Source organism: Mustelus asterias, chromosome 2 (assembly GCF_964213995.1).
Source record: "Mustelus asterias chromosome 2, sMusAst1.hap1.1, whole genome shotgun sequence".
NCBI classification, from domain to species: domain Eukaryota; kingdom Metazoa; phylum Chordata; class Chondrichthyes; order Carcharhiniformes; family Triakidae; genus Mustelus; species Mustelus asterias.
In genome coordinates, this window is record NC_135802.1 from 69,225,467 (window position 1) to 69,240,793 (window position 15,327).

General features: G+C 38.9%; 1 long non-coding RNA gene across 1 annotated transcript; it reads right to left on the reverse strand.

The window, feature by feature from the left end:
* Positions 1 to 726: 726 nt before the first annotated feature.
* LOC144503454 (uncharacterized) lies at positions 727 to 8,069 on the reverse strand. The gene is made up of 3 exons (XR_013499482.1): positions 8,048 to 8,069; positions 2,271 to 2,388; positions 727 to 913 (listed from the first exon to the last, which is right to left on the reverse strand). It is a non-coding gene; the product is annotated as an uncharacterized LOC144503454 (long non-coding RNA).
* Positions 8,070 to 15,327: the final 7,258 nt, after the last annotated feature.

Here is a 15,327-nt window from a genome sequence, read left to right on the forward strand (position 1 = left end):
TCTGATATTTAAGCTGTACTATTGGTCCTGTAAATTTGAAGTCAGGATAGTTTTCTTCAAAGCAGTTCAATAGACAAACTCATAGATATCAAGAGCAGGATATAACTTCTTACAAATTATATTGTGGAGCAGTGGAACAGCATCAGGATTCATGAATTTTAAAAATGTTAGTCTCCTTATAGAAAATATTAAGATTTCAAACTGATAATGATTACTCTCGATTGGAGTACTCAACCAGAAGATGTCAGTCAGACCATCACTGTCCATTACACTCATCCCAAACAATTAAGTATATTTACAGATACAAATAAAAATAGCATGTACATGAATATATTAATATATCAGTGTATACTTACTCTTGAGTAAGAGTGAATGAGTTGGAGTGAGGTACTGAAATGATCCACTGAAATGTAACCTCTGTGCCAGTTTGTACCGATGCAGTTGCATTAATGTAGTCTTTGAACTTGATCACACTTGGTGAATTCAGAATCAATTTAAGACCGGTAATAGGCTCCTCAACAACAGCAATGGCTGCTGATGTAATAGTGCTGACATTATTGGAAACTGTAGCATTCAAATGGTATTGCCCAACAGCAGCGTACGTATGAGAAAAAACAAAATTCAAGCAATGAAATGAAGCATCCAAACAGCCGGTTTGTGAATCACGGTGTTGTGATTTGAAAAGGTCGTTCGTTCCATCCCCATAATCAATTGCAATGATGTAGTCTTGTTTGGGCTTTATTTGAAGCACAATGCTACTGGCCTTGTTCAGAGCTACTCGAGCCACAGTAATAATAATACTCATTACAGGATACTGAGCAATTGTGGTCATGCTGGCTCTAGCATGGCTCACTTCATTCTGTGCCACAACCTCAATATGTATGAAACCAGTCGAGTTTATCACCATAATCAACTGAAAGCAAAGAGTAAGATTCTGGTTAAGATTCTAAATTATGCTTTGTAATTGTGGGCCTTAGTTTCAAAAGGTGTAATAAGGACATAGTGAAAAAAAAACACATTTCTCCTTTATCATATAATATAGTTCTAACAAACAAGGTGATCCCACAATTGAGTTTAAGGATATGAAAGTTCAAGAAACAGTGGTGTAGGGGGAGCATTTCCAATTATAGCATTTGGTTGACAGCAATTTGCCAAAATAATTTTTAATTCGTCCTGTTGATAGGAGAACTCTGATATTGGATGACTTCCTCACACTCTGTGGAAACCTGACATTTGAAATTGAAAGCCAATCAAAAGCTGATCACATGATGTAATCTGCAAAGTAGCTACACTGATTAAAAGTGGTCAAACATATTGATTCCTGGATAATAATTGGAGAGCCATTTATTTAAATATGTTACATCGCTAAATAACTGTTGAGTATTCAGCAATGTTGGGAGCTCATCAAAACAAATTTGTTTTCTGCCAGTTAGGAAAGAGAATTTAAACTGATGGAATGGGTCAAATCCTTGCATTGAAAGTGGTCCTCCTTCAACACTCCTTGATCAACTGGTGATGGACTGAACTAACTTCACCAGAACATTTCAATTTCTAACATTTTTAATGTGTCTGATCCAACATTTAATGCAAATGCTTTCATAAAAATACCCATTTTATTGATTTCAATGAAGAAAGTTTTAAATACCAAGGTGAAAATCGAACAATTTAAAATGGCAATTAATAAATGTTATTGAAAATTGATTCTTTATTTCCCAACAGAAGTCTTGCATTTAACCTGTTATACTCACTTCAATGTTAAGAAAATCTTTAAAATGATAATCATGAGAATTCTTTTATTAACATGCATAACTTCAACAATCAAACCATAGCAAGCATAGTTTAATAAACTAAAGTGCAGCATTATTATCCTGATACAAAGATTTTTTTTTAATTAAATTTTTATGCCTTCCTTTTCTGCACTTCAGGCTTGTCCTCTTTGATCTATTTGAGCCCTTCACCAATTGCAGTTCAACAGCTGATTTATAAACTCCACTCCTTCTGAATTGATTACCAGGATATGCATAAGAGGGATGGGAGGCTGGAATGGGTTGTGGGAAGGTGGGTGAAGGTCTCCTGGTTACTTTGCAGTTTGCTGATACCTCATTATGAAGAGTAACCTTGTCCACTTGATACATTCCAGCAGCATTAGGTCAGGAACTCAGTGACGTGGACACTGGCACTTACAAGTTAAATGCAAGACTTCTGTTGGGAAATAAAGATTCAATTCTCAAAACACTGTCATTACAGTTTGTATCTTTGATATATCATACCTGGTTTGGACCTGCAAGTGTATAGTTCATTATGCCATCCGAGTACAGCCATAGAAAGATATAGTTTGACCCACTCCCAAGTTTAGCATTCCATTTTGCAACAGAAGGTTGAAGTGGACTGGAGGAAAAAATGGAAGTAAATTAGATTAAAATTACGAGCAGATTGACTGGCAGCTCCCTCAGGCAGGACACTCTCCTAAGTGAGGAGTGAGAGGTCCACCTGCAGCCACTGATTCTGAACTGTCCCTTTAAAGAAAAGTTTATCCTGTTCTCAGCACCAGCTTACCTATGTGCTATACTGGCATTACAATGACATTCAAACAACCAGTTTTATAGTAATGTGTAGTTCATTGTTTTTCTTTCTTTATTAATTTGTGGGGCATGGATGTTGCCGGCTAGCCAGCATTTATTGCCCATCCGTAGTTGCCTGAGGAAGCCATGAAGTGGAAATGCTGGCGTTGGACTGGGGTGGGCACAGAATGGTTGCCTGAGGGCAGTTGAGAGTCAAGCACATTGCTGTGGCTCTGGAGTCACATGTAGGCCAGACCAGGTAAGGACGGCAGATTTCCTTCCCTAAAGGACATTAATGGATCAGATGGGTTTTTCCGACAATCGACAATGGTTTCATGGTCATTACTAGATTCTTAATTCAGATATTTTTTACTGAATTATAATTCCACCATCTGCCATGGCAGGATTCAAACCTGGGTGCCCAGAACATTAGCTGGGTTTCCAGATTAATAGTCTAGTGATCTAGTCTAGTAATACCATTAGGCCATGGCCTCCCTTTTTATAGTGCTGTGCAAAAACACCTTGGTTACTGTAGAGGTCATCTGCTATAGCACTTGATCTATGTTTAAATTATTACTGAAGTTCCATTTGATTTATTTACATATCAAACGACTTCTTATTGTTGACCTTTGCAGTCACTGAAACTGTTAATCCAATTACAAAAATCACACTCCCTCCAGCCTGTTTTCCAGCACATGAGAAGAATTCTAGCGATATTACCAAAATAGAAATATCATAATTCCTCATTTTCCTGATATAACTCAATAATTACAATTAAGAAGCTCTTCCTTGATGCTTTCCCCTGCCTTGTTGATGCTCTGTAAACACAAAGCTGAAAAATGTGTTTTTGTTAAGAGTTTCATTCTCAATGAGGAGGCTTCAGATGGATTGACATCCAACACCTGCTCTGAAAATGCTGCTCACATTTTGATAGCTGAAACATTCCACCATAGCACTGAGTCAATGCACAACACTAAACAAAACAACCTACAACATTTCAAAGAAAAAAACCAATTCACTCTTAATGGATCCTTTAAAAAGAATTCTGGGATCCAGATCTTCATCATCACTAAAAACTAATAAGTTCATCCTTGGGTTATATCCTGTGCACCAAAGTGTACTGAAATCCATCCATTACATTTTGAGATATATTCTTCACAAACAGGGGCAAAAACATTACCTCCACCCACCTTCAGTGGTAAATAAATTAGTTTGCTTGTATTCGAGAAATGAGAAAGCTCGAGCTCAGTGGTTCCCAACCTGGTCCACGGGCCACTTGTGGTCCACAAAGGTACTGCAAGTGATCCATGGGGGTAAGAACGTCCAATTACGTGCACCTCGTATAGACAAACACTTTCTTGAAGACATGAAGTTATACAAAAGTGAGGTGAAAAAAAAGTTGCAAATGTATTCAGCGTACTTGGTGCTGTGTGACAAGGACAGAATCTCAAAGATTCAGTCGCTCATGAGGTTAAGCAGGACAGATAGAAATGCCTTCTACTGCAGACTTCAGAAATAAAGTAAGTCTTACAAAAGATACCAGAATGAGCTTGGCCTTGACAAGTGTTGCGGTGCCATCTCATAATATTACTTATCCATACACCTCATCTGGTTCTACAAGGTGAGCTACAAAGCCATGCTTCTGTGTTCTCGCACATGGAGGTGGTTCCTCCGGCTGCAGCACTGAGCCAGCCATTAGTGCCACTGCTGGCTCTCTCTCGGAATCTAAGGGACATGAGCAAACTGGAACCACATGATCTGATTCAAAAGGGATGAAGGATAAATGGATGGAAGGTGTCTCGAGCTTCACTGCCACGCCAGACAACCAGTTATGTGATTTCAGTTGTGCTGCCAGTGGGATCTTGCACAGCGCAGAATATGTAACGACAAAGAGATTTGACCTGACTGAAGAAATTGTTCTTAAAATTGGCAATACAGTTGGAGAATTGAAGCAAGAGCAGCAAAGCTATCTTGATAAAAAAGGAAGGTGCAACAGTGACTACCAGGTCCCAGAGACAGATAGACTTCCTGTCTATTAACTCCAAGGAGCACATACAGGTAAGCAATGAGTCAATGCAGCTCAACTTCCTTGAGGAAGTTGATCACTCATCAGATCAAAATGTGGAGATTGCAAATTGGGCGTGAGATAATGGAGATCTCGAGGAGAACAGGAATATTGGGTTAAATGACAGATTGTTTTCCAATTTTCAGCTGGAGAAAGTCACCTCGAGTAAACACACAGATGAAGCTCATGACAAACCACCCAACATGGACCCTTTGTTCAATTTCTTAGCAGCGTGGATTGAATCTGTTTGAAAGGTTAAGAGAGAATGAGCTAAAGTCCAGAGCCGGCCACAACAGCCACAACTCTTAAGCACTTTGGTCAATAAATTCCACCTCCAACAGAAACTCAATCTGGTCAACTAACTCATCATTGTTCAGAGTTTGCAGATGGTGATGAAAGGACCCAACAGAGTTCAGCATCAATCTGTGCAAAATTATCAACCCCGGGCAGTCAAACAGTGCTTCCCAATCTGCAGATAACCTTAAGCAATGATTTCATTGCAGAATCAGTGACAATTTTCCATATTCAGGACAAGATAGAAGTGATGATCAAGAAAATAGAGATGTGGGCCAAACGACTTGGTAAGTCAAATTATCACTCATTTGTGAATGTCAGATTTTCTGGCCATGGCAGAAATGCAGCTTCCAAACAGTGTGAAACATGACATCAGAGAGCATCTGCAAAGCTTCAAAACACAGCTACCTGAGTACTTCTCTGTTCCCAGCACAAAGTTCAATTGGATATGAAATTCCTTTGCGAGCTTTGATGAAGACATCCTCAAAAGCCTGACCCCGAGAGAGCAAGCCTTGTGGAACTGTCCTGTGACAGTGCTTTAAAACTGGATTTTTCTCAGAACTACCTGACTAACATTTCACTTAAAGTTGTTTCGGAATACCCAGAACTGTCCGACAAGGCAGTCAAGTTTCTGATTCCTTTTCCTACAACCTGCCTTTGCGAAACTGGATTTTCAGGGCTGGTCGCATCGGCATAAACTTAGCACTGAGCCTGATCTCCTATTGAGACTATGTGTCAGCCTTGGAACCTGACATCCAGTGTTTGATGTCTGCGAAACAATATCAGTCTTCACGTTAAATAAGCGTCATCTGTTTCCACCGGTAGGCCTACTGCAGATAATTGTGCTGTGACGAGTGCAATGTATTTGTGAGTGTGCATCATAAGCTATTAGAAATAGCAGTGTTTCAATACCTGTTGATACATAAATTTGACTCCTGTCAGCCAAAGGCTGTGTGTAAGGGGGAGAAATCCTAATAGGTTAGTAGCAATTTTTAAACCATTAGATATTAAGACACTGACAGAACTACCAGCATTGAGTTAAATGATTTTAAAACAGACTTATAAGCTATCAAGAAAGCAGTTTACAAAATATGAAATGCAGTAAGAAATTTAAATAAGTGATTATGATTTAAAAACACCTATGCTGATATTTTGAATATATTAATATATATTTAAGAATCATTGTTCACTTCAACCAAGGGCAGATTGTCACAAAGCATCATGGTGAAGGGTATTAGGACAAGGCCATATTCCAAGGGAATACTGAAACCATGGAAAATGGCTGTTTTTATCAGTAGAGTTTCCAATGGTAAGAACATTCAGAACACTTAATCAAATTTAATGAATAAGGTTTATTCACTGTCCAGATAAGATGGATGCATGCCCAGACGTGGAATCATGTGTTAATCTGGTTTGGCAGTGACCTGCAGGGGAACTTATGGGAACATTCACTTTGAACTTTGTGACTAGCGTCTGAGGTTACTAGGCAAGTGGGGTTAGCCAAGACAGGAGTTAGCATCTGGATTTTAAGAACTAATGAAATGCCATTATGCCAGATTGGCTAAAGTATAAGGCAGATATTATTGTTGATTTATGTATATTGAAGATGATTGATTTAAAGTTAATGAGGGCAGGAGTAATTGATAAGAAAATCTATAATTGATATGTTTTGAATTGTATATATTAGAATTCATTGGAGAGGTCTAGCTGTTCCATCTCGGTAGCTGCCCCGACCCTCTTGATAATTTCTCCTAGCGGCTGCTGGTCAAAATAAAGATTATGTCTTTAAACTGAGACATTGGCTTCGTGAGTCTTGTACTGTCTGAAATTTCTGATGGTACCTGGCCACCTCGAAAACGCCACCAACACTATGTAAAAAAACTGTTTAAAACGGTTTGCGTAAGTTGTGGTCTGCAAAAGCTTTTGATGATGATCTCGTGGTCCACATAAAGGAAAAGGTTGGAAATTATTGCTCTAGTTAATAGCTCATCTCAGCTGAATACATGGCTGTTGCTGTTGTCAAGTAATTATTTTGTACTGGAAGTACTGGTACATATCACCTCGCTGAAGGCATCTCCAACTGGACTTGTGCTTGTTCATTTTCAGGCTCCTGTTCTCAACAAATTGATATAATCTCACTCAAATTCACTAATGGCAGGGAATAATACATTCAACATATTTGTTGTCTAGACTCTTAGGTATTCTACAAACGCATTGTTAATCGAAGAACAGTATGCCTGGCATTTCTTGCAAATTTTTGTGGCAATAGTCAGAGCTGGTGCTTTAGGCACCTGGCAAAAACCTATAGGTTTCAAATACAGAAGGAAAAAGAAGCACTTAATTTGGCAGTGAGTTGTTATTTGATGCATAGTTTTGAATTCTGGCTTTCTGAATGAATATACAATAATGACAAAATGAAACCTCTCTCTTCCATATTATATTACCATTGCTGCAGTCTCTTGTGTGATGAGAAGAATCAATATCCCAGTATGTTTGCATTACGCCTCATGTTAGTCAATATCGAGGAACAGGCCTTTGTTAAAAGTGTTATTTTTGGACTGCAACATATGCAGTGACCAGGACATTCAATAGTTGAATGGTTTCCGTGCAATTGCTTCAAAAGCAACGTCGTGACTTTGGGGGCAAAATGAGTCTGGTGTTAAATATCCATGGGCAAAGCTGTAGCTGTTCAAATTTGTTTTCACTTTCCACTTTATCAGCTTCTTTCCCGTGTTTTCCTTTCTCATTGTCAGGTTACTTCATATTGTGAAAAATTCACTAATCATGAAGGCATCTCCAACAATCTACACCTACATCAGTTTCCAGTCAATCTGTTTATCAGGAACACTTTTTTCAGCATTCGTGCAGAATTTAGTCCACTATAAACTGAGATTACTGGACTGAAGTTTGGTACTTATAGAAAATAAATGCATCCTGTACATTTTAATTATCAGAGGTAGAATACATATTTCAAAAGAGCCAGATACAATGTATAAAGTAACGTCAATGGTATATATGAGCAGCAAACTGTCTGTCATTTCAAATATACTCCAGAAACAATTAAATTGACTCCCCTCTATTTGCAGAGGATCACGCTTATTATTAAGTGTGAATTTCCTAAGTTTACCTTGTAGCAATGCTCAAATTGCTTGGGCCAGTAAGGCACAAGTTTCGAACAGGATCTTGAATGACAATGGTTGAAGATAGTGGAACGGCTTTCTTACTGAAGAAGGCATCAATACTATAGATACCCGCAAATGGATAAGTGTGGTTGATGCTGAAACTATGAAAGATTTTTGTCAGTCACAAAACAAGACAATCCAAATCAGGAAGTAACAATTAGGCAATGTTAAGCAGCAATTTATCTGCAATTTTGCATTTGGGTTTATTAACTCATGTGTCATTCTATACTTTTAACAACCACTGATGGAAAAGGATCAATCCCCAAGTAAGACTTCACATGTAAATTAGACAACTGGTAAGAAGAAACAAATAACACCTTTTAGTTTAGAATTTGCACTTTTAGCAGTATTGATTTTACATCAAACCCACATATCTAATGTTGACTTTTATATTTAAAATTTACCCAAGGAATATACAATCTTTACCTACTTTGTCTTTCAGTGTTCACAGCTCAATAGGGATTGAATACTGTTAGCTTAAGTCGTCCTTTAGATATGTGGACCAGGACAGTAAGCGTTCAGGTGTTTAATAGCCAAACCTGATCCAAAGCTTCCGATGGACAGAACTTTAGAAGTCCCAAAGGGGCGGGCTTGAAGTCAGAACTTGGAGGAATTTCATGGGTGTTGGCATTGGGACAGAGGGCTGGCGCATTCCCATCTGTGGCAAGATTCAGTACCTGCAGAGGCTACCTGCCCGGCAGCAGTGGATTATCAATGTGTATAATTAATTGCTCATTTGTGGCAGCAGATGGGCCCACCAATGAGGACCAGAGTCAGTAAGAGCCTAGAGGCGGCCTGCTTGCTGCTAACCTAGGGGGGATCTACAAGGTCTCCTACACTAACCTGCCCACCAGTACCCCCCTCCCAGCTGCAGCCACCATTTATTTTGTTAAATTGTTATCTCTTCAGAGGGCCCTCAAGATGGAGGCATCCCTCGTTTTCCCATTCTGACAGTGGCAATACCCACCTTTGATAATAGGGCTGCTTAATTGGATGACGGACCATGAGGCAGCCTCTGAATTGACTGCCTCTGAGAAAATCTCCCTTTGGGAACCCTCTCAGGCAGTATAGAGTCAAAGCCCTGTGAGCAGAGAATTCCACCTGTCACATCCAAGCATTTACCTTATAGCAGTGACAAATGGCTAATGGTCAGGAGTGGATATTCTAGCTGATTTTTCCTCTTCAGAAGGATAATACAATACACCTGAAAAATGTGTACAACACCTTTAAAATGGAAAAATGTCCAAAGTGTTTCAGTGAGGCCCGAGGAAGCAGATGCCAAATCAAAGAAGTAAGATTAGAAAATGTGATTAAAAGCTTAATCCCAAGTGGTAGCTTTAGGGAGTTTGCTAAAAGAAGAGAAAGTTATTCAGAGGCAATGCAGGGAATTTCAGTGAGTGGCAGCGAGGCAGTTGAAGGCATCCTGGCCACTGAGATTATATGTATAATATATCATGTATATATATGTATATATATATAGCATATATATATATATATATATATATATATATATATATCATGTATATATCATGTATTATATGCATATCATAATATGTATGATATAATACATATTATATCACATGTCAGAGACAGCCAGGCAATGGAATTGAAGTCCGCTGGCAAGGTCAGAGTTTCAGCCTGCCTGGAACTTGGAAGGTTTAAGAAAGAAGTGCATGCAGATAAAAGAATGGAGGAGGAGCTTGATCAATATGAGGACAATGTTAAATAAGAAGAAAAAATAGATTCAATGACAGCAGACACAAGTCAAGTGATTCAAAGCTAAGCTGTCAGAATGAAGAGAAGTAGTTACATCTCCTTTGGCCAGGCAAATTGTGAATCGTTAGGTTGAATATGGAAAAGGAGGCAAGAACATGTCAAGAGCATTATCATTATAAATGAGAATCTGAGAAATACAATTGGTCTGAAGTAATCATCTTAAACTCAGTGGCATCAAATTCATTTTATAATGTCCTTGGGTGAAACACAAGAAGTGGTTGAAAAGGAAAGAGATTTAATTACTTGTCTACTAACTGACACCAATGAGATGATAATGCCCAGTGAATCACATTCATGAAACAACAGAAACTATTGTGTTACACAACTGCACCGCTAACACATAGTCATTCTTTGGTTATTCTACACATATATGTACTGTTTTTCTGCCAGGATTCTCCCTCCTGTTCAACAAGTTTGTCTCAGTTTATATTAAATGTGAAAAGGTCACTCTTGTACCTATTGTAACTGGAAGCAGAAATGTTCGTCATATTTCCATCACCAAAGTGAATTATGACTTCACCCATGTCTGGCAAAATGTTCTGTAAAAAAAAGGAGACTAAAAGATGAAAGGAAGCTGACAACAGCATTATGAAACACAAAGCAAAATGGGATGGCCAGAGGTTGGAAACCCCTGACAACGGAAACAGAAATACAAAATTATAAAACAGAAGGCAGTAAAACATTTATAAACTGAAAACACAACAAAAAAAAAATTTGACAAAAGCAAATTACTGCAAATGCTGGAATCTGAAACAAAAGCAGAAAATGCTGGAAAATCTCAGCAGGTCTGACAGCATCTGTGGAGCGAGAACAGAGCTAATGTTTCGAGTATAGATGACTCTTTGTCAGAGCTCTGAGAAAATCAAACCATACATCTATTATTGGTGGATGGAGGAGATAAGTTTTAAAGTTTATTTATTAGTGTCACAAGTAGGCTCACATTAACAATGCAATGAAGTCACTGTGAAAATCCTTTAGTCACCACACTCCGACACCTGTTCAGGTACACTGCAGGAGAATTTAGCATGGCCAACGCACCTAACCAGCATGTCTTTTGGACTGTGGGAGGAAACCCACACATACACAGGGAGAACATGCAGAGTCCACACAGACAGTGACCCAAGCTGGGAATCGAACCTGGGTCCCTGGTGTTATAAGGCAGCAGTGCTAACCACTGTGCCAAAGAGAGGATAGCAAAGCAAAGGTGGTAAGAGAGGAGAGCAAAGGAGAGAAAGAGAAGGAGAGCAAAGGAAACACGGGTCACTGAATGACATTCACAATACCTCCTGCAGATGCAATATCAATGCTGTATCACTTTACCATTTATAATATTTAACAAGGAGTTAGAGCATAACTCAAGTGAGACAGAGCTACAGGGAGAGGGAAACAAAGGCAGCAAGTAATGTGAGAAAGAAGGATAAAGAGTGACAAGGGGAGAAATGGAGGGTATAAAAAAAGCAGAGAATGGGGAAGGGGAGAGGGGGAGGTGAGCTGAGAGAGGTGTCTAAGCAAACACTTGTTGCACTGTTTTTTGTTCCATGCAGCAGAGGGAGAATATACGGGTCATCAGAGTCACTTTTTTCATGATAATCATTCAACTGTCAAAAGAGCAATTAATTTTTTAAATAAACTATGAGAGACAAAGATAGATAATGGGAAAGGCAACAAAACAACAACTTGCCTTACCAACTTTTCATACCTTGTTTTGAAAAATAAAAACCTTTTTGAGAAAAACAAGTAAGATTGTAATTCTGGTGAGGAAAGAAGAAGCAGATTGAGAGTAAGGGGCCCTCTGACCTTCATCACCCACCTATGGGGGGTGGGGGGAGTAAATGGGAAGATAGCAAAGCAAGGGGGAAGGGAAGATGCACAGGTTGAGCAAGTAGTTGGTGGAAGCAAGTGTACAAAGAGATCTAGGGGTACAGGTTCATAGCTCATTGAAAGTGGAGTCACAGGTGGACGGAGTGGTGAAGAAGGCATTCAGCATGCTTGGTTTCATTGATCAGAACATTGAGTACAGGAGTTGGGACGTCTTGTTGAAGTTGCGCAAGACATTGGTAAGGCCACACTTGGAATATTGTGTACAGTTCTGGTCACCCTATTATAGAAAGAATATTATTAAACTAGAAAGAGTGCAAAAAAGATTTACTAGGATGCTATCAGGACTTGATGGTTTGAGTTATAAGGAGAGGCTGGATAGACTGGGACTATTTCCTCTGGACCGTAGGAGGCTGAGGGGCAATCTTATAGAGGTCTATAAAATAATGAGGGGCACAGATCAGCTAGGTAGTCAATATCTTTTCCCAAAGGTAGTGGAGTCTAAAACTAGAGGGCATAGGTTTAAGGTGAGATGGGAGAGATACAAAGGGTATACAAGGGTCCAGAGGGGCAATCTTTTCACACAGAGGGTGGTGAGTGCCTGGAACAAGCTGCCAGAGGTAGTAGTAGAGGTGGGTACAATTTTGTCTTTTAAAAAACATTTAGACAGTTACATGGATAAGATGGGTCTAGAGGGATATGGGCCAAATGCGGGCAATTGGGACTAGCTTAGGGTTTAAAAAAAAAGGCGGCATGGACAAGTTGGGCCGAAGGGCCTGTTTCCATGCTGTAAACCTCTATGACTCTATGACTTGTAGGAATGGTTGGGATAGCGGGAAGCTGAAGGAGCAGGAAATAAGATAGTAGCAAGATTGGGTGTAGGAAATATGGTTGATTGGGAGTGGTGGGAAGGAAGCCTCTCAGGTTCACATTTCCCTCCAACTCTACTGCAGATGCAGGCTACGCCCAATGGAGACTCAATTGCCAACAATGCTATGTATCAGCTCCCACTTGACAAGAAGCGAAAGAGAAGAAAAAAAAACAAAACAGGAGTAGGAAAGACAGTGATGGAAATGAAGCAATTATATTTAAAGCAATAATGACTGTTTTTACTGTAGGGAAATGTTGTGGCACATATTTGTGTACAGCATCTCCCACAAAAACAGTGATAAGGTAAATGAGCAGGTAATCTCCTAAGATCTGATAAAGGATAAATGTTAGCCAGCAAACAAGAAACATTCCCCTACTCTTCTGAAAATAACAACTGAACTAACCCAGTTTACTGTCCCATCCACAATATAGCACCTCTGAGAGTGCAGCACTCTTTCAGTACTACACTAAAGCATCAAACTAGATTATCTGCTCATATTTCTGGAATTAGCTTGAACCCACATCCTTCTGATTCAGGGGTGAGAATGCTACCCATGTGTTAAACTGACAGCCTATAAAGAAAAATGCCAATGTAATTTTTGTGTTGCAGTTAGACACACCTGCCAGTCGAGGTGCTGCCACATATTAAGTTCACATAAACAGATTCCACCTTAAATTCTATGCCCATCTGTTTAACAAAAATCTTGAAAAATAAATACTGAATGAATGATTTTATAATGGGGGTTGAATTACACATGCATGCCGTGGAACAAGTATTCCCAACTTGCTTCAACTGAAAAATGATCTTTACTCCCAAAGTGGAACTCTACAAGGGAGTTGTATAAAAACAGTACAATTTAAGATGAAGGCAACGACATTGTGCACATTATCATACATTTGCCACTAAAAAGCAGCATGTTAAAGAAAATTTTTTAAATGACCAAGTGAGAACCAGCCATATGAATCATCGGCCGGAATTTTACCGGCACACCTGCCCCGGAATCAGGGCGAACGAGGCTCGCAGAACAGAATTCTCCATTAGTTTTGGGCGGGATTTTACGAGCCTCGTCCGAATGAGGTCATAAAATCCCGGCCATCAAGTCTATTGCTCCAAGCTTGGAGAGAAGTCAATCATTTTTTCTTTATAAAAATATTTGACATGGAGATGAAAACAGCTGTGTTTTAGTTGACAGTTAAGAGTCATCCAAATGCATGACAAAGAGCCCTTTGTCCCCCAAGTTGAAATGGGAATGCAGCGCACTGTACATGGTGGGCAATAAAACATATTTGGAGCAGCTAAATTGAACATGTGACTACCTCAGCTTTCCCTACTAACTGATGAAACCTCCTGGATTGCACCAAACCAGATTTGGCAACCTTATCCATAGACCATGTAAAACTGATCATATCTTAGCTTCTCAGAAAACTTCAGGAGATTCGCTATCCTTACTAAGGGAGGAAGGGAGGATTGCTCTCTACAGGAGATACCTTCCCATTCCTACATCACTACAAGCACAGGAAAATTAAGGGTCTCAGTTTTTAATACACTTCAGATTTACAATAGAATATTTCAGCAATCATAGAAAATATTACCTTAAATGTATAGGTTACAGCTTGTCCAGCCGCCATGTTGGTGAAATGAGTGAGTCTTGGTCCACTTCCCAATTTGGAAACATTTAAAACAAGTTCACTTGAGGTCTCTGATGCTAGATTAGAAACAGACAAAGCAACCCACTGAAGCCCAGCTTTTCTACATCTGTACATTATAACAGGATTACCAGTTGTCACTGTCTGGTTGTGAAACAGAGTCCACTTGTATATGTACGCTCTGTTTTTCCACAGGTATTCTGAAAATTAATGCAGAAAATGAACCGTCACAACATGTGTTCAAATGAAAAACAAAAAAAAACAATTTCACTAACGCCACAAATTGCTTATTTTGTATGTATTCTCACAACTTCTACAGTAGGAAAAGGAGATGATGACTTGATATGTGTTTGGACTAAATTTTCAATCGGACACAGGAGATGAAAACCCATGTAACTAAATTCAATTCTGGCGAAGGCTGATTGCAATGAGTTCTGTCTGATGCTTTAAAATCAAATTATATATGTTGTAATTTAAGTAAAGTTTTGTCAATAAAAATGGGCAGTCAAATATTAAAATAAAACTCTATTTGCTCACATATGGTGGGTAAGAGTTGAAAGAAATGTTACAAACTGAATCTACAGAAACCTGACCCAAACCTGTCCCAAGTGCTTTTCAATTGCAGAATATTTTATATGTTGTGTAATACTATTGTTAGTGTGTGTTCATTTTTAAAAATACACAATTATCAGGTTCATGTTTATGGGCCGATGGAACTTCAGGTAACAAATTCTCTATTTCTTGTTTCCACATCAGGAATTGTAGGGTGAGGAAAATCAGAAAGGGTACTATTGCAGTTATACTTTAATCTTGGTTCAGTATTGAATAATTGTCAGTTTTAATCTTTTTTTATTAAAACTTACCATTAACTTTTGCGATAAGAATGACATCTTCCCCAACAATGGGCTGTTGTTGTATTTCTATGGAAACAACATGAATTTCTTTAACCACCAGTGAAGTTACTGAAACGTTGTGAGAAGAGATCAGGTTTGCAACTCGAAGCAGTAGTTGCAATTCCCCTGTTTGTTCAAAGGTAAAAGGCAGATCCAGTGAACTATCTGTCACATAACTACTGGTGTTATACACAGTGGAATCATTCACCAGTAATTCAACA